The sequence below is a fragment of the Canis lupus genome, chromosome 22 (assembly GCF_003254725.2).
Source record: "Canis lupus dingo isolate Sandy chromosome 22, ASM325472v2, whole genome shotgun sequence".
Classification (NCBI taxonomy): domain Eukaryota; kingdom Metazoa; phylum Chordata; class Mammalia; order Carnivora; family Canidae; genus Canis; species Canis lupus.
In genome coordinates this window covers 60,384,844-60,408,921 of record NC_064264.1, presented here as the reverse complement: position 1 = coordinate 60,408,921, position 24,078 = coordinate 60,384,844, and positions in this window count along the sequence as shown.

The following is a 24,078-nucleotide window of genomic DNA, read 5'->3' as shown; positions in this document are numbered from 1 at the left end:
CCAGGCTGTTTTACCAGCAGCTACTCCGCTGTGCATCCCCACCAGCCATCTATGAAGATTCCAATTTCTTGCATCCTCACCTACATTTGTCATCTCTCTACTCTGTTACATCCCTGCTGGTGGGGGTGAAGTGATATGTCACTGTTCGATTTCAGTTTCCTTGATGACTGCTGATGTTGGGCATCTTGGCCTGTGCTTATGGGCCATTTGCGTGTCTCCTTTGATGAAATGTCTATTCAGATACATTTCCTTTTACAAAACATGAATGGCCTTTTTATTGTTGAATTGTAAGGGTTCTTTATATATTCCAGATGCAATTTTCTCATCAGATATATGATTGCAAATACGTGCTCCCATTCTGGGCTGCCTTTCTGCTTTCTTAGTGGTATCATTTGCAATACAAAGTCTTTGATGTTGATGAAGTCCACTTATCTGCTTTTTTGTTGGTTGCTTTGAGACATCATATTTGAGAGACCACTGCCTCATTTTAAATTTTAGGTCATGAAAGGTCAGAGAGCAGAGATAATGTCTGTATTGTTCACCATCCCCACACTTGGCCATGCCTAGCACATCATATGTTCTCGAGAAATATTTGTTGGATGAATATTTGTGGCAGAGCTTTGGTGGCCCAGGCTTCTCTCTGGATGAAACACGCTGACAGCCTGCCCCTCACTGCTTGACACTCAAGGTTTGAGGACTCTCCTCCTGGTGCCCCCTGCCCCACAGTTATGCCATTGACTCTTGCCCAGTGAAGTGAAGGCATGAAGACTGTGGAGGCCTGACCCAGGGGCTATAATACACATGAGCCGGAGACTGAGCTGACCCCACGGACACTATGTTTACCTGAACGATGTGAAATTGCTTCTCTTTGACCCATTTTACCTGTAAAAATGGCAGTTGAATACGGTTAACCAAATTTTTTGAATCAGGTTCAATGTAAGAGAATGAAAATGAATTTAATGAAACATTTTTTTTTTAAAACTCCCCTTCTCTTTCTCCTTCTGTTGTTTCTTGTGATTTTCTCATTTTCTCACTTCCCCGCCAACCAAGAGCACATGCTCTGGGCCCTGGCTCTTTGCACCCACCATGGAAAGACCCTGGGTCCCTGTGCTAGCACCTGTCTCCTTTACCCTGGGACGGAGGGTGCCGCAGGGTGATGACCAACAGACAGGAGCTGGGCTGGCACCTCCCTTCTCTCTGCTTATCGTGCCTCCATCTCTGGTTCTAGTCCTCATCCCCTCCTTTCCAAGTGACCAGGGATGGAGGATCTCTCAAGAGTGTCTAGACCAGCCAGTGGCCCTGACAGGTGCAGGCAGAGCTGGCCTCCTCCCGTGCTGTCTCATGGCCTATAAGCCGGAGCTGAGCATTCAGGTTCCCACTTAATGCCTGGTTCTTTGCAGCCTGGAGACAGCCTTGCTCACGGGTCTCCAAATCCCTTTTGTCCTAAGACAATAGCAGATATTTCATGTCTAAAGCAGCTCTGCCAGACTCTTGAAAGTTCCCTGACGTTCCTTACAGGGAAATTTTACCAGACAGCTCAAGAGAGCACGTGGGGCTTGAGCACCTGGTATCAGGCAGGGACAAGGGATGAGGGGACATGTCATGTCAGACATGTCGTGACATATTTTTTGTGTCATATACTAGTTGACTGGGAAGAGGAATTTCTCTTGGTCATTTTTTTTTCCAAGTGCTTGTCATATTTTGCTGTTACTGGAGATCTCAAGTACTGGACTGACTTTCCTTCCCTTTTATTTGACTAAATTTACTCTCTCATCTTCTAAGTCAGACTTGATACGCATCCTGGATGGTAAGTGATGCATTATTCATAAAGAGTTGGTTGAAGTAAGAAAATGTAAGTTAGACACTTTCTTCAGAAATTCCAGTTATAGTACAAAATTTGTGGTCTAAGTGCTGATGAGGTACATTTATGAGTTAAGACGTGACTATTAAGGAGGGTATTTTGCAACAGTTTTTGTGTTCGGTTCTGCTCCTCTGAGTCTCCTTTCCTGACAGTCATGCCCCTCACCAACCTGACAAAGTCTGAGGTTCCAGTGGCACGTAGTTTTATCCTGGAAGGGATGCTGACAATGAACATCAAAGCCTGAGGTCGTGACGTCAGAGGTCATGTAAGGTGTGGAATGACAAGATGCCAATCCTTGTTCTAAGTGCTGCTTGATAGGTATTAAGATTGGCAAAAGCACTGCATGGCTGTTACCCTGGATCCTGGAGAGTCATGAGTATTTTATGATGTGGATGTCTTAGGGCTTCCGTGGATGGGGCACAGGGTTGCAGCGAGACTGAGCTCGTGATCCAGCCCTGATTCCAGACCCTGGACTCTGTAGGATCCTCTTGTGCGCATCAGCCCATCTCACTGGATTTCCACTTTTCTTGCACAAAATGAGAAAACTAACACACTGCTCTTCCCCTAAGGGTGACTCATTCCTTCCTCATGAGACCCGAGTGGTCACTCTGACCTGCTTTAGGTGCGGACTGAAGGTAATTCAGGGAGTTATTGATTTGCCTTTTGAGTTCCACCTTGAATTGTTCTTTGAATTTCAAAGCTTCTAGAGAAACCCCTTCTGATTTATCTGCCAGGCATAAGGCTCTGGTGTTGCCCAGAGGAGCTCTGTTAGCACGGCAGGGCAGCATCCACCTGCCTGGCCTTTCTCACTGCTAAGCTCTAAACCTGCCATTTCTCACATACTTCACCCCGCCAAAACAAGAAAACAACCACAAAATGTGGGGACCTCCCTTGTCCAGCATGTGACATACATAGAAGGGAAAGAGAGAAAGGCATTCACTCCAAGTAGAGACCAGACAACTGCCCATGAACCTCGAGTGAGCAAAAAGTTAAATCCTTAGTATGAAAATCAAGGCTCTGCCCTCCACTGAATGGGGCCAGTGCCTTGCCACCTGCTCAGCTGTTTCTTTTAGGAACCTGGGAGTTCCTAGGAGTCAGGCTCTTCCCAGGTATCTCCAGACAGATGATGAAATGCAGGAATCATTCAGCTAACGTGAGCTGTCCAGTGGTCCCACAGCACTTTCTGGGGAGACGCGGGCTTTGAGAACCTCGGGCAGCTATCGCAGGTCCAGGACCCAGGTCTCACGCTATTCTTCAGTTGCACACGATGGAACTGCAAGCACAAAACTGAGAGTCCACGGGGTCTCTGAGGGGTGCCCACTGGTAGTACAGAGTGTGAGGCACAACTGGCTCATCTCAGATGGCGGGGGGCACTCTAGATGCCTGGTCAGTGTGTGCCTTCCTGACCCCTGGGGCTCACTGTGGTGCTGCCCCTCGGCTGATGCTTGAGAAATATTTACTGAGCGGACGAATGGATGGAAGTATGAAGCGTAGATCTCCTTGATCTCCTGGCCTAACACATACCATATTCCACATTCCACCCCCATAAACCCTGAAGTCCAGGGGAGCCACATTTGAGTATCTGAGCCACTTAAATCCTGAAACTCATGAATCTGGAGAAGCAGACCCAGACTGGAGAGCAGAGTACCCAGTGGTCTTTCTCCTCCCCTGCCCCTGCCCCAGGTTAACACCTGCTGCCTGGCCCTCCATTCCTTGTTAGGCCCCATGAGCACGCCCCTCACCTCCTGCTAGCCCTGTAACCACATATTCCTGCCACCGGTTCCCAGCGCTGGATTAGTCTAATCTCCCGAGATAAGGTGAGAGGCAGGTATCATTAGCACCCCCAGGCCCCTCACCTTTGTCCAGCGAGCTGAATCCCCGTGAGAGCTGCAGCTGGGTGCCTGCCCCATCCCTCCTGGGTGGGAACTGGCCTCAGGCTGCAGTGTTTGCTGCAAGATGGGACAAAGGGAGCAGGAAAGGACAGGATCCCTCTCCACCCCTGTGATGGAGCAAGGAAGTCCACCGTCTCTTTGCAAATGTAGTGGAGACAAAGCAAAACACAAAAACACCCAGCGACTAATCCAGAGCTTTTCCTGTTGGCAAATCCTTTACATAAGATCATTTTCACCAGTGTAGCTGGTAAATCGGTAATGTGATCAGGCCTGGGAGAACCAGGTAAGACCCCAAGAAACACCCTGCCTCTACCACGTCAAGGAGCTCAGGCGGGCGAGCAGGTGGGACATGCAGGAACTGCTCTCCTGTTGGGTTTGGATTCGGATTCTCAGGGTGATGCTCTGGTTGGACGTCTCCCATGAGGTGAAAACACAGAAATGAGGCCAATGTTTCTGGCCCTGGCATCCGTGGGGTCAGGGGCTTGCTGTGGGAAGGCGGTCTTGTTGTAGGAGTGGCCTCTGAGTCGAGCTCACCACCCTGGGATGGCGCGCAGCACACGGGAGCAGCAGGGGCCAGGCCACGGAGATCAGCTCGGGCTCCCTCAAGGCCTCCTGGGTATTCACATGGCGCTCAGATGATGCCGGGGAGGGCTGCTTCGTAGACTCTAGAATGATCCTGGGACAGTCGTTGGCTGAGGGAAGACTCACTTTGGTTCCTTCTCACCCAAGAAGAGGTGTGCTGACAAGCTCTTGTCATGGGTGGAATGAAGTAGAGGCAAGACGGCCAGGCTCTTCACTTTCCTCCCAGGCCAGATGACGATGTGTGAGCTCAGCCCTCCCTCAATGCTCGCGGCACTCGGGGAGACACGGGACGACATTCAATCCCAAGGGGAGTGGATGAATTATTAAACAGCCTAACACAATCGATACAGTATTGCTGGTGCGTTTCCTTGTAGGTATTTCTGGAGTTTGCTTCAATATTTAATTCAACCGAAGCCTGTAGGTCATTAGAGAATGTGTATTCCAGGTTACCGCGAGCTACCGCCCGCACCAGATGGTCACCCCACAGAAGGACGGACGTTCTAGATGCAGGTTGTAGGTCTGGTGGCTGACACTGCAAACATCTCTCCTTCAAAGAAGGGTTCAGAGACTCTTGTGCTCTTTTCTTTTCTGCCTTTTTATTTAAAAAGGACAAGGAGAGGTTACTTCGTCTGCAAATTCTTCTCTTTTTTTTTTTTAAAGATTTTTATTTATTTATTCATGAGAGACACAGAGAGAGAGAGGCAGAGACACAGGCAGAAGGAGAAGCAGGCTCCATGCAGGGAGTCTGATGCAGGACTTGATCCCAGGACCCCGGGATCATGCCCTGAGCCGAAAGGCAGATGCTCAACCGCTGAGCCACCCAGGCGTCCCTGCAAATTCTTCTGAAATTAATAGTTTGACAAAGAATAAGATGTGAGGGGATCTTTGTTGAAGATGGTGAGAAATGGAGAAATTCACATCCAAGAGCAGTGCATGTGCTTCCTGGAGTGGATGTGGGCAGGGGGAGGCGCAGCAGGGAAACTCGATGCTCGGTGTCCCTGGGTGCTTGGAGTGCCAAGGCGCCAGCTGGCGCTTATGCCTTTCCTCGGCTGCTTTCATGTGAGCGCATTTTCTACTAGGTCTAAAGAAACAAAACGCAGAAAATCTCACACATTTAACTTTCCTCCTTTTAGAAATTTTTGGATTGTTTTACTAAGCTGTTGACTAGATTTGCCTCCTCCCAGGCCAAGCTTCTACTCGGTGGAGCTGGGGAGGACAGAGGAGGGGATGGACCAGGCTTGTCTGAGTTCCTAGGTAATAAAGAGTTACAACTTCACATTTTGATGCAGTTTGTGTGACACAGTTGCCGGGGCCACCCTCCAGGAGGCTCCTCTGTGCCGCTCCTTCAGGAGGTGGATGCAGGGATCCCTGGGTGGCGCAGCGGTTTGGCGCCTGCCTTTGGCCCAGGGCACGATCCTGGAGACCCGGGATCGAGTCCCACGTCGGGTTCCCGGTGCATGGAGCCTGCTTCTCCCTCTGCCTGTGTCTCTGCCTCTCTCTCTCTCTCTCTGTGACTATCATAAAAAAATAAAAATTAAAAAAAAAAAAAAAAAAGGAGGTGGATGCACCTGAAGCCCCAGGGAGGCCCAATGCCCAAGTCGCCGTCCTCCCTGGAGACCGTTCCTTCTGGGCTGAGCCCTTGTCCTGCTTTTGGAAAGGGCAGCTTTTCCACCAGGAGCCCTTCCTGGGTCAGACAAAGAAGCACAGGCATGCTCTCCCTCTGTCTGGGGGGCCAGAAGGCCACACTTAAGGGGTCTGCATGGCCACAGTCCCTCTGGATGCTCCACTGGAGGGTCCTCCCTAGCCCCTCCCACTTCCGCCGCCAGTCCTGGACCTGTGGCCATGGCCCTGCAGTCTCTGCCTCTGTCCTCACGTAGCTTCCCCTTCCATGAGTCTGTGTCCAAATTTCCCTCTTCCTCGAAGGACCCCAAGGACTTTGGATCAGGACCCACCCCAGCCTGCTGTGGCCTTGTCTTAACTGTGTCTGCAGAGACCCTGTTTTCAAATGAAGTCACATTCACAGCTTCAGTCAGACATAACTTGGGGGGCCCTCCCCAACCCCATGAGGTCATCATCGTCCTTCTGGTCTGAGGTCAGAGATTAAAGAGGGGATCCCTGAGGCAGGATGCCTGGTCGGGGCCATGGACAGACTTGTTCTCAGGCGTGTGGCCCTGGAGACTGTGGTTTGGGAGACAGTGGCAGAGCAGCAGGAGCCCCCCCAAAAGAACCATTATTTGATTTACTTCTGCCTTGGGTGGTATCTAGCAATTCCCCGTTTCTGAACACTGCCCATGCTGCTGTCTGAACCAGCAAGTTTGGGGGGCACGTTCCTGTCCAGGGCTGGGTCACTGAGCCCGCCACTCCAGCAGCACCGTGGCCGAGGACACTGCCAGGCTGCAGGTCTGAGCCCACGCTGACACTCCATGAGATCCCCCCTTCCAGCCGTGCCTTCCAGACTGCTTGCCTGCAATGCAAATAGGATCACTCATTCATTTTTAAATGAAGAACATGTTTGTATTTCAGCTTTGTGCAAGAGGCAAGTGTGTTAGTGAAATGTGAATTCCAGATTTTGGTAAAATCACGTTCAAACAGTGCACTGAATTCCTCGTTAATGCAAGGTCTGTGTCTAGTCCCTAGACAGGGTACATCAAGGAGGCATTAGAGTACTTCTGATAAAATCTAATCGAATTCCAAGGTAAATTACTTGAAGGAGTGATGGAAACCTTGCTGAGAAGATGGTCCAGCAGAACCTCAAGACTTCAGTTCACACGACGTGTTCCTTTTCTGGTTGTTTTGAGGGTCTAGAGGCAGAAAAGAATGAGAAAGCAGAGTTGCCATTGTAAAAGAAGGTACAAACAAAAGAAAAAAAGACATTTTACAAAAAAGAAAAGTCATCGGAGTATTCTTTCCTACTTGAAAATAAAGTAGGTATTGAGTTTATCGATGCTCTGGCTGCTTCCCCAACCGGAACTGGCCCCTGGTTCGCAGACACTGTGGGTGCCTCGAGGAGGCCGGAGGCTTAGGAGTTGTAGTCAAACCACCTTTTGGCAGGATCATTGAGGTCACGCTTGCTGCAACATGAGGAAAATGTGCCCTGAGGAAAACTGGAGGATGAGCTGGTCTCCAGCTCCTGCAGGCAGTAGGTGGATAATCGACAGACCATCACTGAAGGAAACCATCAGACAAATGCAGAATGTGGGGTTTCTACGGGAAGACTGGCAGGGAGCTGGATGCAGGACTTGATCCCAGGACCCTGAGATCAGGACCTGAGCCGAAGGCAGACACTCAACCCACTGAGCCACCCAGGTGGCTGTAAGTTTTCTCTTCAATCTTGCATCCTGTTTGTGAAACGACACCTGTATGACTCCAGCCCTTCTGGGGCAGCACTGGGGGAGAGACTGTTGCTCTGGAGCAGTGGCAAGAGTCCTGCAGCATCTTGATTTTCCGGTAATGATGGCTAACATGTATTTAGTGCTTTTACACACTAAGGCCCTCAGTGCTCTGTGTGCATTAACTTCCCCATAAGGTTATTCTGCTCGGCCCACAAACAGCCACATCTTGCAGGTGAGGACAGACGGATTCAGCCAAGGTCTCACAACTAAAATGCCACAGGATGGAGCAGAAGCAGAAGTGTGTGATGTCTGTAGTTTATTCCGAGATACGTAAATAACAGGACGAACTGATGAGCAGAGGCTTGCCAGGTGGACAGACATGTATACGGTGTGGGCCACAAGGAATCTCGGTGGTGGGTGCACGGGTGTTTGCTGATCCATTCATTCAGGTGTTGTGAGTGTAAAATTTACCATAATAAGATGCTGAGTAAAAATATTTTAAAGTTGCAGAACTGAGACTCAAAGTGAGGCAGCCTTGCTCCAGAGTCTCGGTTCTTGGCCACTCTGTGTCCCTGCCTCCTCAGCAGGAGGATCTGGGCCCCAGAAGCTCGCAGGATTTGAGCCGAGTGTACCTGCAAACATGCTGTTGGACTCAACGGAATCAAAGAATCATCTGGTCGACCTGCCCTTGGCAAGATGAACCTCAGGGGGAGTGTGACTTGCTTGAGTTCTGGGAAGGGTTAGGACCCATCCCCAGCTTGGCCTTGCTCCATCTGCCCACCACTCCATGCTGCTGTGTCTCCCGGTCGGAGTGGTTGGGCAGCCTGGTGGGTGATCCCGTTCACCATCTGCACGTGTTGACCTTGTTGCCAGTGGGCATCTACCTATTGGGCTGTCCTTCCCTCTTGCATCCTGGGCTGCCAGGCTCTGCATCCTCCGTGTCAGAGCGCTGGCTGTTCCCGTCGGGCCTGTGTTTGCTCTTCTTATTGAGCTGCACAGGAAATTTTACCCTTGAGTTCAAACCTCTTCTGGTTTCACTTCTATTTTTAATACCTTGGATTCAGAGAGCAATTTCCTTCGATGAGCTCAGGCACTTCGCAGACATTACCTAATGAATCTTCCCAGACTGGCGGGTGATGGTATTGTTAACCAGAGGCCATCCCCTCCAAGAACTGAGGTGACCTGTCTGTGATTGCTGGGTGGACGCAGAGCAGAGAGAGAGCCGGTCGTCACCACTGAGATGGATGTGCACCTTCTGACCCCTCCTCTAGGTCCCGGGGTTGATCCATGTTCCTGCACGAGGGGATGCCGGCCAGGCACAGAAGTGCAGAGCTGTAGCATTCCAGTGCCAGAAGGGCCCATGGAGACAGTCTGCTGCAATCTCCTTGCTCCACTGGCAGGGAGATCAGAAAAGTCGAGGGACTTGCCCAAGGTCATTGAGCTTATTCCTGACAAACCCCCCTGCAAGTTCCTGGGCAGCATGTGTCTTGGAAATATAGTTTTCAAGATTAATATTGTGTTTCCTTGTGGGAAATATTAAGCCACACACCTGAGTCCTTGCTCTGAGATCACACAAGCCTTTCTCAGCCCAGGGCAATCCTGCCTTTCAAGGAAATTAGCCTGGGAGACTTACCGTAGGCCCGGAGACCCAGAGAGGCCTGTATGTCTGCAGGGCCTTTCCAGGTGTGTTGGCACCGACAGTGTGCACTCCAGGGGAAGAAACAAGCTGCGGTGCGTGGACAGATCACGCAGAGCACGTATGGGGCTGACACCAGGCCCGGCAGCAGAGCACGCCGGCTGCTTTCCCATCACCTGGAGCAGGTCTGGCACAGGCTCAGGGCTGCCCCGGCACCTCATAATTCCGTGTAAGCTTCCATGAGCTCGGCACACGTGTTCCCAGGGTTTGGGTAATGCTGGGCAGGAGTGAGGAGCCACGCTCCGTGTTGTTCCTCGGCTCCCTCGGCCCTGTGGGACTTCAGGGCGGGTGGGCTTTGCCGCAAGCTCTTAGGAATGCTGCACAGGGGTCGACCTGGACCCTAGCAGAGTTCCAGGGTGCCTAGACCAGGGCCTGGGTGTGTCTTTGGCCTCTGCCCTGTGTCCTGTTGCTCCCATAGGCATTTCTCTGAAGGAAATCCTGCCACTTGGTTTTGGATCTCGATTCCCTTCAACCAGAACTCCCGTGACTGTTCCTCATTTCATCTTCCAGATATCACCTCAGTAAGAGAGGTGGTTTTCTCGTCATGTTTTATTCCATTGTTTATTTGTCCCTCCATCTATCCATTAATTTATTAATTTAGTTAATTTGTTATCTATTTCTCTAATCACACTCGGGTGTACAGACTGGATTGACCACAATCCTCTGCACTTCATCACCGGCCAGTGGATGGTAGTGAGTTACTGGTTATTATTTTTGATAATATAATAAACACCTATAACCCACCACCCCACACAAAAGCTAGGACCCTGATAGTATGATCCGTCCTCACCTCACGTCTCCGCATGTCCCCCCGTCCCAGGGGACAGTCACCCTGAGTCTCTGGCTTAGTGGCCCCTCGCTCTCACCTTGCCCCCCTGTCCCAGGCTCAGCCACCCTGAGTCTCAGCTCAGTGGGTCCCTGAGCCGAGGAACCTGAATCTCTCACAGCAGGTGGGAAGCATGTCTCTCCTGGCTGCAGAGGGCGTCATCCTCTCTGTCCTCCGTGGCTGTCGGCTCCAGCACTTCTGGAGAGGGTGGCTGGGGCCAGAGGGCAGCTGGCACCTTCTTGCTAGACCTGCAGGGTCTCCCAGCGCACAGCACAGGCCGGTCAAGCCTTCTGGTAGGCGTACAGTATGGTCACTAATGGAGCAGGAACCGCTCCGAGAAAGCAAACAGTAAGCTTTCCCGACTCACTTACTCTTAACGAAATTTAATGTATCTGGTTTTTACCACCTTGAGGGGTGACAGAGCCAAGCTTATGGCACAGAGTCCAGAGGACCCTGGGGTCCTGAGCCCCGGGGCGGGGGGTGTGGAGGCTGTGAGGTGGGTGGGCTGTGCTACACTTGGCTTGGCCTGTTGGGCAGTCTTGTCCTGAGGTGACTGCGGCCACGCATCTGGTGGGGTGGACACCGCTCGCATACATGGCCAGAGCATCAAGGAGCAATTAATGATCTGACTGCATTTTCAGGCTTTGTGCTGATTCGGCAACAGGGAAGGCCAGACAAAGAGGAACACAGCCCTCAGGGGCAGAGTGGGGGTTCACCCCAGATTTGGACGCGCTGCACATTCTGGGCCCCTCCCCCCAGAAAGCCTCCCTCCCCCTCACGGGGCACGTGATGTTCTGCGCAGCTGAAGAGCTGCACATACCGGGGCCTCTTAGCTGACCCGAGGGGTCCGGGTGCCTGTATCCCACCTGGCCACCCAGGGGAACCTCGCGGGGCTGCCAACAGGCCGGGGCCAGGCCGGCCAGCACAGGCATAGCCGTCTTGAGGGCACGCGTGCATTCTGTGCGAGTGTGTGTCGAAGCCGAGGACAGCCACACAAGGGCACAGGGCTGGGTGCAGTCCTGCTGTCAGGACCTGACTGAGCTGCACGGACGCTTCTCTGGACTGGAGGTGGTCTTCCACCTGGCCTCCCGCCCTCGCCTGGGCAGCACCAGAAGGACGGACTCGAAGACCTGCCCTAAGCCCCGGCAGCTTTGTTTCCGAAGCTCCGGGAGGAGAGCCTCGGCCCTGGGGAAAAGAGTGGAGACTCAGACCCTCGTTTGCCACTTCATCAGAGGGCTGGCCACAGGATCGCTCGGAGAACACAATGAAGTCAGGGGGTGGCTCGTCCGGGTCTCCTCCGAGACTGACACGGAGCCAGGGGGTGAGCTAAGTGACTTGCTCCAGGGCTCCTGGGGAACCCGGCCGGTGCCCACGGGGGCTCCTCTGCATTGCGGCTGCAGCCAGGCTGGGAGGTGTGCACAGCACTGGGTCTCCGGAGATTCCTGCGGGCCATCGAGGCTCCTCTGTCTGGGGCTTCTCTGAGCCAAGGTTGGGGGGGGGGTGAGGCCGGGTCTCTGCTGTACCTCCCCATCCTCAGCCTCTTGGGCCTGGGCTGTCCCAGCATCCCACCATTGCCAGGTGACAGGCCCCATGGCACGCAGGCGTTTACCGCTCAGATTCAGCTGCTCTCCCTGTCACCACCCGCATCTTCCTAAAGGCTGAAGCTCCTGCCAGAGCAGTATCCCAGGCTGAGTTCGGTGGAAGCCCCGCTCTCCTAAGCTTTCCAAATGAAGGGCCTCAAATCTCTGGTCTGAGCTGTGAGGTGTCTCCCAAACACGCCTGCACGCAGCCTCCCGGGGATCAGGTCGACCAGGTGAGAGGGTGTGGGTCTTCACAAGGCAGCCTCGTCTGCACCTTCAGAAGGCAGGTGGGTAAACACATGCATAGAGACCATGGCATTGCTCCCTCCATCACGTGATGGCTCAGTCTTTTTCAAGGGGGTCTTTCATAATTTACGGGGAGCTTGGTGAAGGGAATCAGATAAGCCCTTGTTGGAACAGATGCTTCTTACAATGCAGAACAGCCCATGGCAGTCGGAGCGAAAGGCCACAGCCCCAGCAGACAGCGTTCTTAGGGACAGTGACAACCAACAGACCACCAGTGTGGCCTGGGCAGGCTGGAATCTCAGGGCAGGACGTCAGACGTGTCCCCCAGAGGCTTTTGTTTCCTGCCATCCCAGGCTCTCAACCCCTACCACCCCACCCCCGTGTCTGCAGGGTGGGACACCCCATTTCTTGGCATAGCCCCATGCAGGAGCCCAGGGCTAGGCCAGCAAATGGATCATTTACAGCCCGAGGCACAGTTCAGATGAGCTGGGAGCTTGGACAATGCCCTGGAGCTGGGCGGCTGGGTTCCCAGAACAGCTCCCACCTCCTGTCATCCCCTGGTGGAACTTCTCTGGCTGTGGGAGTCTCTGCAGAAGGCGGAGCTGGACTCCAATGCACACAGTGAACGCGGCGCCCAGGGTGCTCCCCCATGCCCCAGGCCTGCCCCACCCTTCCCCAGGGGCTCTGGGAACCGTCAGCACGTTGGGACACACTGGCTCCCTCTCTCTGGCCACGGGGGGTGGTGGGGGGCGGGGGGTACACGTCCACAGCTAATGGGCCCAGCAGGAATCTCTGTCTTCGCTGCAGAGCCCTGGACAGTATCCTGGGACACTGGCTACACTTTCTATGAGCAATTCTCAGCCCAAATGAAGGAAACATAGATCCGTGCTCCCCATACAGACATTGCTCCGTGAGGCCTTGCTGATGCCTCCGCAGCGAACACCTGGTTCTTGGGGGCAGCTCTCAGACTCCTGTTGTTTTCCTGTGTGTTTGCTTCTGGGCTATTATTCTCTGCGTGGCTCTGCTGCATCCTGGTTGGTTTTTCTGCTGCCAAGGGCAACTTCCTGAAACCCAGTATCTTGTGGACAATAAAAGTGCTTCTTCCCCTTTAGCCTCAAATATTTGCTAATTATCTTTATTCCCTCCAACACAAGAAGGGGGTACTGGGTGTTAAGATACCACTTATAACTTTCCATCCAGCATTGCCTGCCTACCTCAATGTCAGCCTCGTCTCCAGGCAGTGGCACCCCTTGTGTCTCTATAGCTCTAGGCAAGGGGGATGATGATCATGTTTGAATTTCCCATGATAAATGTCCGTAAAATATTGGAAAATATTTCTTCAAAGGCAAGTTGATGGTAAAAATCCTTTAAGCTTGAATTTTTAAATTATGCCCCAAAATCCATAATATGAAAGCAGTTTTTTATGAGTAAGTTGGTTATGAAACACGAGTTCAAGGGGAAATTTAATGTAAACTTTTATCGTCATTGGAGCCATGGTGACGTGTCCCTGTAATGCCCTTTTTCCTGAGATTATGTCACACACAAATCAACAGGAGCTTGACCATGAAGCTCTGCTACCTCCCAGAAGAGATCCAAAGCCAGAGGTGCCTGGCCCCGTGCAGGTGGCAAAGCCCTGAGGGTGGCGGGGAGGAGGCCTAGTGAGAGAAGGGAGCCGGCAGACGTGAGGACAGGTGCGCCCACGGGGAGGGAGCAGGTGCACGCCACCCAGCTTCCCCCTTGAGGGGAGGCAAACCTCACACACACGCACAGACTGGCTGTGTCAGCCGGAGTCTAGACACATAGCTCTCTCCATGGCTGTTCCTTTCTTTGGAGCCAATTCCTCTGAAAACATGAATGAATAAATAAATAAATACCGATGAAGAGTAGATTGAGTGTCATTCCTCTTTCACGGTCTCTGATCTTTTCTCCTTATTTGTTGAAAATGTTCCTTTGGACACATGAAAGGTGACACACTTAGATCAACAAAGAAGAAATTGCTATTCTTATTGCATTGAGGAATCTGCGAATGTGTCATCTGCACAGCTTATGTCAGAAAGAAGACCTCCCCCCTTCGCATCTGTAGGAACTGGAGACGTTAGCTCTTCACAGAGCTCCTGGAACTTAAATCCCTGTGTACAAGGACCGTTCTGGCCTGAGCGAGTGTTCCTTCATCCCGTGTTCACCAGGTGTGGACCACCCCACACCCCATCCAAGGCACAGGCCTGTCCTCCCCTGAAGGAGGAAGGAAGGTGTGGCATGAGCCACAGAATCATCCCTCTCATGATGCCGGGACCACGGTTCCAAGCAAGGCCTTGAAGTGAACACCATTGATCCTTCAGAGGCAGCAGGAAACTGAGATCAAAATCTGATTTTCCTGAGGTTGATCTCTGGGAGCAGACACAGGGTAAGCCCAGACCTGGTTGTTTTAATTCCCAATCTTGCACTTTGCATCTCTAGCCGTTACTTCACAGGGATCATGGAGAGACGTGTCTGGGTGGTAGATAATGGAGTCCTTTGGTGGGGTCCCTCGTGGTGTTCCCGGCACCTGACGACAGCACGGATGGAGGGGCGGGGGGCAGAGGGTCTGTAGTCAGAGGCGGGACCCTGCCGCCCGTTCCCAACCAGCTTCCCCAGGCGCTGGTGCTCGGTGAGGCTTAGTGAATGTCCTCCACTTTTAATATTCAAGAAGTTTAATACTATGAGTTTATGCTAAGGTCATAACGTGTCACACTAACATGGAACTAGAGCAGATTCATAGGCCAGACTCTGCAGGCTCATTTCTGGGGAAGCTATGGGAGGATGTGATGTAGGATGTGCCCAGAGCCCTCCAGCCTCGGGGTGGGGGGTTGGCTGGACTTCCCCCGGCTGTTTCTAGGATGTCCTGGTTAGCCTGGTGATGTTTCTTTGATTGACGGAGGTCCAGGCCAGGATCGTCATCTACATTAAGAGAACCCCTTCCTCGGACAGTGCTAAATATACATTTTTACCTCTCTGGCATTTTGTTTTTGGGATGAGACCTGAAGGGTGTCACTTCACTGCCTCCGGACCTACTGGAGTATGCAACACTGCGCAGGATCTGCAAACTCAAAACCCGTGGGCTGGGTCTAGCTCACTCTCGAACTGAGCCCTAATCTGCACAACATCAGCCTGAGTTTGGAGCTAATCCGGCATCGGAGGCCAGTCCTGAAGCAGAAACTTCGTAGCTTGAGTCTTGTTCTATCCTTTGCTTCTGAGTCAGAACAAATCAGCGAGGCTACCAGGACTCCACTCTGACTTTCCCCTGAGAGAGGTGTCTGTTCTGAGGCAGGAGCCATTCTGATCAAAGGCATCCCTGAGGGAGGATGGAGGCTGATGGCCCACCTGACTCCTGGCCCTCGCTCCCTGTCTCTCACCGGCCGTGTCGCCCAGCAGAGATCCGGTCGTGCCCCAGTTTGTCCGTGACCTGACACTAAGTCAGCCTCATACTGCAGCCCCCACAACCTGCCTCCTGGCGCTGTGTCTAGGAAGCCTCCTGTTCTGGTACCTGGGCCTCTGTCTTGGCTCCCTGACATGCTCAGTATGTCACTGACTGCAGGAGAGGTCTCAGAGAGGCCCCTGCATGCCTCTCCAGGGAGCAAGTGTGCGGCTGGGCCTAGCCCTCTGAGGCCTGCAGACACGCGTGCAGCCTGCCAGCTCCAGAGAACCATTACTTGTGCTGCAATCACCCTAGGGGTGCTGGGGGAGAAGCACGGGCAGCTTCGGACGGAGCGTGCTCTTGCCGCCAGAGATGAGGCCACGGCCAGGCCTCTATAATTGTGAGAAAGCTCAGCCACGTGAAAGCTCAGCCATCACTACACCTTCCCACTTCCTTTGCTGCTACTATAGCTCTGATTCCCTATGTTTCCTTAGTAAATGCTTTTCTGAAAATCCAAGCTTCACATCCTGGAACCCAGCCCTGGGCACAGATGTTGGAGGAAAAGCAGGGTCCTGGCATGAGGGCACAGGGTCCAGGCCTGGGATGTGGGTGATGCTAGGGACCCCGAAACTCCACCCATCCAGGTGTCTTCCATATGTGTGGAGTCACCTCTGACTGCACCCAGGACTCGCGGCTCTGGCTGCATCTAGGTGGCCCCAAAGCCATGCTCTCCCCCTGCCACCTGCCTCCCCTCATGCCTGTGCAGACTTCCCCTGCCCTTGCTGGAATCTCCCCCAGCTGCCTCTTCTACCCTTTTGGGGAGGTTGATTTAATTTCAGGCCATTCCCAGAGTGGTCTGATCCGTTTCTGACTGAGCCATAGTTCTGACCTTCCCAAAAATCTCTGCTGGGACACGTTCCTAGCAAGTTGCATGTAATAGTTTCATAAATCGTCTGGACAAAGAAGCCCATGGTGACACATACCCCAGCGATGCCAGGAGGAGGCAGGAGCATGCAGTGTGACCTGACTTCTGTTCTCACCTGGGGTGGAGTGAGCTGAACTCCTGGGATCACACCTCAGCCATCTCCTGTCACCCTGAGCTCTGATTTCTTCATATCCAAGTGGGGCCTCAGTGGCCACCTCACAGTTGGTCTGGGAATTAGGAGTAACTGTAAAGCATCCAGCAAAGTCTGCAGAACACAGCAGGCCTGAAGAAAGTGCTGCTTCCTGTTGCATAAGAGGATAAACCTCAGGCTGTGTACTCATCAGACCCTCGCCGCGAGCGCTACATCATGATTGCAGTGCTGTTGTTTTTAAGTAGGCTCCGTGCCGAGCGTGGAGTCTGGCCTGGGGCTGGAACTCACCAGGCTGAGATTGAGACCTGAGCTGAGATCAACAGTCGAATGCCTAACTGACTGAGCCACCTGGGTGCCCCTTCAATGTCTTCATCTCTGTGAGACTTTCCCTGATTTTATATCGCATTTTCCTAGTGTGCTCTCTGAATAAGAGCCACTAACAGGCATGGAGCACCTGCACATTCAGGCACCAAACTCCGAGAGTGATGGCTCAGCAGCTCTGTATGTCGACCTGGTCCAGTGGGAGCTTAAGTCCCCAGTTCTGAGATGAGGTCAGAGGGCAGAGTCCTCTGTCTGTGCACGTCCTGTCCTTTCTACCTTCTTCCCCATCACTGCATCCTCCCTGTCACTGCATCCTCCCCATCACTGCTTTGTCCCCCGTCACTGCATCCTCCCCATCACTGCTTTGTCCCCTGTCACTGATTCCTCTCCATCACTGCATCCTCCTCATCACTGCATCCACCTCATCACTGCATCTTCCCCATCATTACATCCTCTCCATCACTGCATCCTCCTCATCACTGCATCCTGCCCATCATCACTGCTTCCTCCCTTATCACTGCATCCTCAACTTTCCTGGAAGCAGTATTTGGAGAAGCCCAGGGTGGGACACTCCCCACACACGTGATCTGTCCGTTTTCCAGTTTCTTCGTGGCTAGCCGTCCTCTTGCCTGCCGGGAGCAGACACTGTGGTTCACTTCCCTTTGGGTTCCTGGGACCAGCACAGCACCCGGCATATACAGGCACCAAATGCATCTTTGAATGAACAGACGGATGCACCAGAGGTGCCACAGGGAAGTGAAAAGGAAAGAGTGAGTTTGGAAGGAAGTTGGGAAGACCAGGATGAATCTGGTGATCCAGAGTGGGTAAGGAGGAGTCACAGTGCTGCCAGGATTTCCATGCTGCTGAGTGATGGGAAGGACAAAGGTACAAAGCCAGGAAGGCAGGTGAGGAGATGACGAGGCTTATTTGTAGACTGGGTGGGGGGGTTTGAGGTTAAGTAAAGCATTCAAGTGAAGTATTCTGGCCCAGGCAGATGAAATTGAAACCCAATGTACTGCTGTGGTCGACAAAAATGTCAACAAAATATTGCTGTGCATCATCACCAAGGATATTGGAAACAGAGCAGAAAGTATCTTCCTACCAATTTCTGTACCTGGATATGTATATATTCCTTTGGTTGCCAAACTTGAGAAATAAATGATAAGGCTAGAAAAAGCCCAGGAGGCAACTAATATTTTCAAGCATAAAGAGATTTTCACGAAAAGCCTGGTGGAGGAAAAAAAATGTTACTTGTCAGTTTGAAAATAAACAAAAGAAAAGATATATCTTAGGAAACTGTAATGTGAGTAGCAGATTAAAGCAAATTCTTGTTTACCTAATTGAGGATAGGAAGACTGCAGAGACGACTGACAGCCGTAAGTTGCTATATTCAGTGTGAATGATTCAGGAACACACACGCATTTGTACACACACTGGAGCTCACATGACCCTGGAGCCCTCCAACACCTATCACAAGCTCCCTGTGACCCTTGATGCTGCCCCAGCATCATCCATGTGTGGACTCAATGTTAGCATGTGGGTTGCCCTAGTCACCCCAAGCAGTGGCAGACAGAACTTTTGAAGCAAAGTAAGTATCACTTAATACATTCAGCAATAAAAAATGTGAAGTTTGTTAATCCCCAAAGGCAGAGTAGCACCAAAACTTCACACATTTATATTTAATATAAAATACAATATAAATACAAGAATTATATAAGATACGAAATAAATGTAAACTATTTCATGTTAGTGTTTCTCAAACTTGAGAATCTATGAACCTCCTTGGAAAGAAAAGAATATGGTGACTCCACAGTTTGAACAAAGCATTTGTAGAATATGCTATGATTTCAGTATGCATGAGTGTAAAATTATGTATGATCTCCTTACATGTACAGCAAATTAAATAAGACAAAACTAGAGAATCAATAAAATATGAATGAACAACGTTTCTTCATAATAGAGGAGCTGTTTTAGTTTATCTAAAATACTGGTAAATCTGCATGTCTTGTGCTGTGCTGGCCTAACTAAGTCTTCTGATTGTGAGCATGATACACCATCATTCGAGTCATCATTATTATATTTCTCTTTTCCCTAACAAGTCCATTTAACCACTGATTCGTTATTTAGATGAGATGGTACATATAATAATGTACCATCAAAGCACAATGCTGAGAAATAAAAATAACTGCTTTGGGGGCATCTGGGTGGCTCAGTCAGTGAAGCATCTGCCTTCAGCTTAGGTCATGACCCTGGGGTCCTAGGATCGAGTGCCCTTTGGGGCTCCCTGCTCAGCGGAGAGTCTGCTTCTCCCTTTCTCTCTCCCTCTGCCTCTCCCCCTGCTCATTCTCTCTCTCTCTAATAAATAAATAAAATATTTAAAAATATAAAATAAAAACTGCTCTTACGAATGTCACTAAGAAAAAAATCCACATACGATGCCTACCTCAGAATCCATGTTACAAACTCTAAGATGCATTGTTTTAAATTTTTGCTGTTCCTGTCTAACTATTTGTGACATAATGTGAGCCAATTCTCTGTCAAATCCTGTGACGTCTCATCTCCCGTCTTGAACCTCCCAGTCATTCGGCCTTGGTAGAGTTTCTCTGATTGACGTGTCTAGTTTTATTTCTCTCTGTTCATGATCCCTCAATGTCTAGGGAGGAATTCTGCCCTGCAGCACTGTGTTCATAGCCTCTGATCAAAGTCTTCAGCGGTTCAACAATCCAACATGCCAAAGTCTCACTATAGGAAATGGTCTTTTCACTGCAAAAACAACTCTTGACTTTGTAACTTGATGAAGGTTTTATGAACACGATGAGAGTGGGGTCATCATGGCTCTGAATTTAGGACGTGAATTTAGATGGAAAGTCACGCTTGGTGCATGTGAGCAGGCGCCACTGCCTCGAGGACACGCCTGCCATCTGAGTGATCAGCAGCAGGTCGCTGGTGCAGGCGGGATGGCACTCAGGCAGTGGTCCTGTCTGAGGCAGCTGTTCAGATGGTCTTCAGTGTGCTGAATGCTTCCAGATTCACACGGAAAAGATCACAACACTATGTAATAGAACTTGAGCCATGAAAAATTCAACACAATGTCTCATCTACTGGAGCTATTTATCATCTATCTATCTAGAACATTCATGTTCAAAAAGGGTTTAGAGGGACACCTGGCTGGCTCAGTTAGTGGACCATGCGACTCTTGATCTCAGGGTTATGAGTTCGAGCTCCATACAGGATGTAGAGGTGGCTTAAAAATAAGATCTTAAGGGAAAAAAAAAGATTTAGAGAACTTTATTAGGAATGGACCCATAGTTTGAGAAAGATCAGTAATTTCTAAGCAGGAAGGCACTGGTTACCTCACGGAAGCTGAGCCAGCCTTCCCCAGGTCAGAACGTCCCCAGTCATCTGATCTTGGGCGCTCAGCTTCTCTTTCTTAGCTTCCTCATCTTTCAGGTGAGGATAATAATAGTCCCCACCTTATAGTATTGTTGTGAGAATTAAGTAAGTTAATTATGTGAAACATCTAGAACTGTGCTTGGCACATAGGACGTGCCTCACTGCTATGACCGCCTGTGTGTTCCCTAATATGAGGATCTTTCTTTTTTTCAAGATTTTATTTATTTATTCATGAGAGACACACAGAGAGAGAGAGGCAGAGACACAGGCAGAGGGAGAAGCAGAGGGAGAAGCAGGCTCCATGCAGGGAGCCCGACGTGGGACTCCATCCCGGGTCTCCAGGATCACACCCTGAGCTGCAGGTGGCGCTAAACTGCTGCACCACTGGGGCTGCCCATAATATGAGGATCTTTATTCTTCTTGTAGCCATAAAGCATACAGAATCACAGATGCAAAGACATTCCTTTAAGTGACTCTCATAAAAATGTGGATATAACAGAAAACCATCTTCATTTTATTGTTAATCTTGGCTATGCTATAAAGCAACCCGTCCAATAACCAAAACCTCCGAAGGTTTAGGAAATTGGAAACTGGACAGTGCAGACATGCCCAGAAGGACAGTTTCCAGCCTAATGTGGCCACACCCAGAAGATGCTAAGCAGCATCCAAAGGGATATTTGGAAGCGACATTTTAATTTGTCACAACCTTGTGACATCAAACTTAAGAAGCAAAGACACTCATGTCCCAAAAGGTAAGTTACTCAGACTTCAGAGGACCATAGGCCTGGCTTCCAACCCTTTACCCACTCTTTACCATGCTGCCTGGGGGACCACAGACCAAGAGGGACCGGGTGTGGGTTTGTCCAGGGACATGCCATTCGGTCTCCTGTCCCTAAGGCCAGTTCCAGCCCTGGGGACAGCTCTGGGTGCATCTCCTAAGAGGGAGGACCAGAAAACACCAAGAGTTCTGAGGGAATGCTTCTACGCTCAGCACCACGAGAGCTTCCTCATGATGTCTACACCACCTAGTGATTACTGGCTAACTGTTCGGTTCCCGGGTTCACATCCTCACAGGGACACTGTGGGTAGAGAGTTTGCAACAGCAGCAGAATGCCAAGCATTGTGTTGGGGGTGAACTAGCTGAGTCACGTTTCCCAGGGGTCTCCCCAATATCCAGCACCGTCCTGCCCTGAGATGGTTCTTGTCTACTTGTGGTGAGAGGAGGCCTCTCAACGGCAGATCTGCAGGGTGGAAGGTGTGGACCTGGGATGTCTGTGTCTGGAGAAGGCAGCTAGCAGGCCTTGAGGGACATGGGGGTCTGCAGCCTTCCTGGGCAGGTGTGGGGTGTCAGGCTCAGGAAGGGTCAACAAAGATCCTGCGGTGAGGTGTGGGCACCAGCTCCCTGTTTCTGCCTGGATCTCAGGGCACCCAGGAGGAGCACTCAGTTCTGTGCACCTGCCAACAAAGACCGACAGCGGGGCTGGAATCTCACGCTGCTGGTCTTGTGCAGCCCCCTCACGTGGAGACGGCACCCTGACTTAGCAGAGGACGAGAGGATAGATGTGCGGATTCAGGTTACAACAGGGAGAAACGCTTCTTCAAGACAGGCCTGCTGGATGCAGGTGTCATGAAGGGGCAGTTCCAGTAAGAACCAAAGGCAGGAGAGAGACTCAGGGTCACCTGCTCTGAAGGACTTGGAAGGCAGGTTACTGCGCCCTGTCTGGGCTGGGGAAATAGTTCCTCCGAAGGGAAGGAAATGCATCAGAGCGGCTGTCGACATGCCTCCTTGCCCTGTGAACCTGCAGCTTTGCCACCGCCTGCAACAAGGAAGGTTTGACTCAGAATGCATCGTGGAGAATTGAGAAGTCCAGGTGGGCTTTGCCGGGTCTCGAATGTGATCTGTTTGCACGTGTGGTTGGAGGTAATTCAGATGATAGAAAATACACTGGATTTGGTCTCTTGTAAACCCACAGTTTTGGAGTAACTCACCACAGCAGGACACTCAGGTCGTCCAAAAGCTGTTGGAAGGTGAAAGAGACACTGAACACACTCTGGGACACATTGGGTCAGGCCCCTCCAGAAATTCGAGGCGCGGTTGCAGGCACAGAGGGTGCCAGGGAAGCACAGACGGAAGACACGTCACAGGTGCCGCTTCTGGACAAAAGTAGAGCAGAAAGACGGCGTTATTGCTCTAGGAATAAGGAAGCTTTAAGGCCTGTAAAACCTGAAGACAAGAAGTAGAGTGGACAAGTGCACCTCCCACGAGGTATCTGGGATCGTGGTCAGAGAAGGCGGCGGGGCTGGTGGCTGGCGACCCGGGGACCTGCCGCAGAGCCGGCCTCCCCAGCCAGGGCGCTGCGTGTAAGTCCTCGTCCACATGAAGAGGTGACGTCCCCGTTCTTGGTGTCAGGCCACACAAATGAATGTCTCGCGTCACCCAGGTTATGTCATGAGGGCTGGGTCAGGGGTGCAGGTACCTCCTCTTGGCAAGACGCTCACAGCCGCCTCCTACTCGGCCCCTCTGAATATTTACGACTCACGGCCGGTCTCTCCCCTAAGTGCCTTTGGAATCATACTGAATCAGTGCTCATTTACTTATTCGTAGCGGACGCTTGTTGAATGGCGATGTACCCTGCGGGGCCGCAGGTCTTAATGAAACGTGGCCTCTGCCCCAGGACCCCGGTGAAGGCTGACGGCCTGGCCCGGGAGCAGGGGGCCGGCGGGGCGAGGCGTGCAGAGGGCTCCCTCCCTAGGCGCCGAGAGCCCTGAGAGCCCTTCCGCAGGCTGACGGGGAAGGAGTCAGTGAAGGGAACACTCGCGAAACGTCGCTCCTGGCAGCACACCAAGAGTGTTTTCCGAGCGGCCTTGGGTCAGTGCGGGGAGGGCCGGGGCTGCACAGACAGGAACACGGGCTTCCAGCCGGGCAGCCAGGAGCTCGCCAGCAGGGTGGCTGCCTGGAGGGATGTCGCCTCCCTTGGCGACACCCGCCGCTCCCTTCTGAGGCTCGTGCGTGCATTGCAGCAAGTGCCAGGGCTCAAGGGTCCAGCATCTTCCTGCTTGCGAAGACATTCTGTGCACACAGGAGGGACCATGTCATGTGCTCGTCATCACCCACAAGGTAGACAGGGCGGCTACTTCTATCCCCAGTTTCCATGGGGTTGGTCCACCATAATCAAAGAGTGCCAAATTAAAAAAAAAAGCAGCACACTAGCTATCATTTTAGTTGCATTTTGCATGTGTTTGCCCAGTCCAATAGCAACAATCCACCCGAACATCGAGGATGCTATGGGAAGGTATTTGAGATTTGCTTCACGACCATCAGGGGGAGAGTAGTGGGTCTCCGAGGGATCTGAAGGGACACCCTGAGCCAGGGCCATGGAGGGAGGTGGGAGAGCTCCAGGGCTCCAGGGCGGTAGGTGACATCTAGGGACACTGGGCAGCAGGTTCATGTAGACAAGAAGCATGCAGGTTCCTCTTCAGCAACATGAGTCAGGGGTCAGAGAGCAGAATGATAACCAAGAGTCAGGTGAGTGCAAAGCCCCATGAAGGAGAAAAGCAGCCAGAACTCCAAGCCGGGGTTGGGATGGGGATGGAGGGCGGGGCGCGGTGCCCCTTTGTGCTATCCCCAGGGTTAAGGCTTGACTGCAGATCAACATCACTTGGGGAGATTGTAAAGATACCTGGCCTGGGCCCAAGCCCTGGAGATCCTGATGGTATTTGAGAGACCTTTTCAAGTTGGGATTGAGAAGCAAGGATTAAGGTGTGAGCTGGTCCGTTCCCAGGGATTGCTGTGAGGATGGTTTATGTGCGTGTAGCAGGTACACAGTAAACTGTGCTCCCCTGTCCGTCACCTTCACCTCCATCTCTGGTACTTTTTTA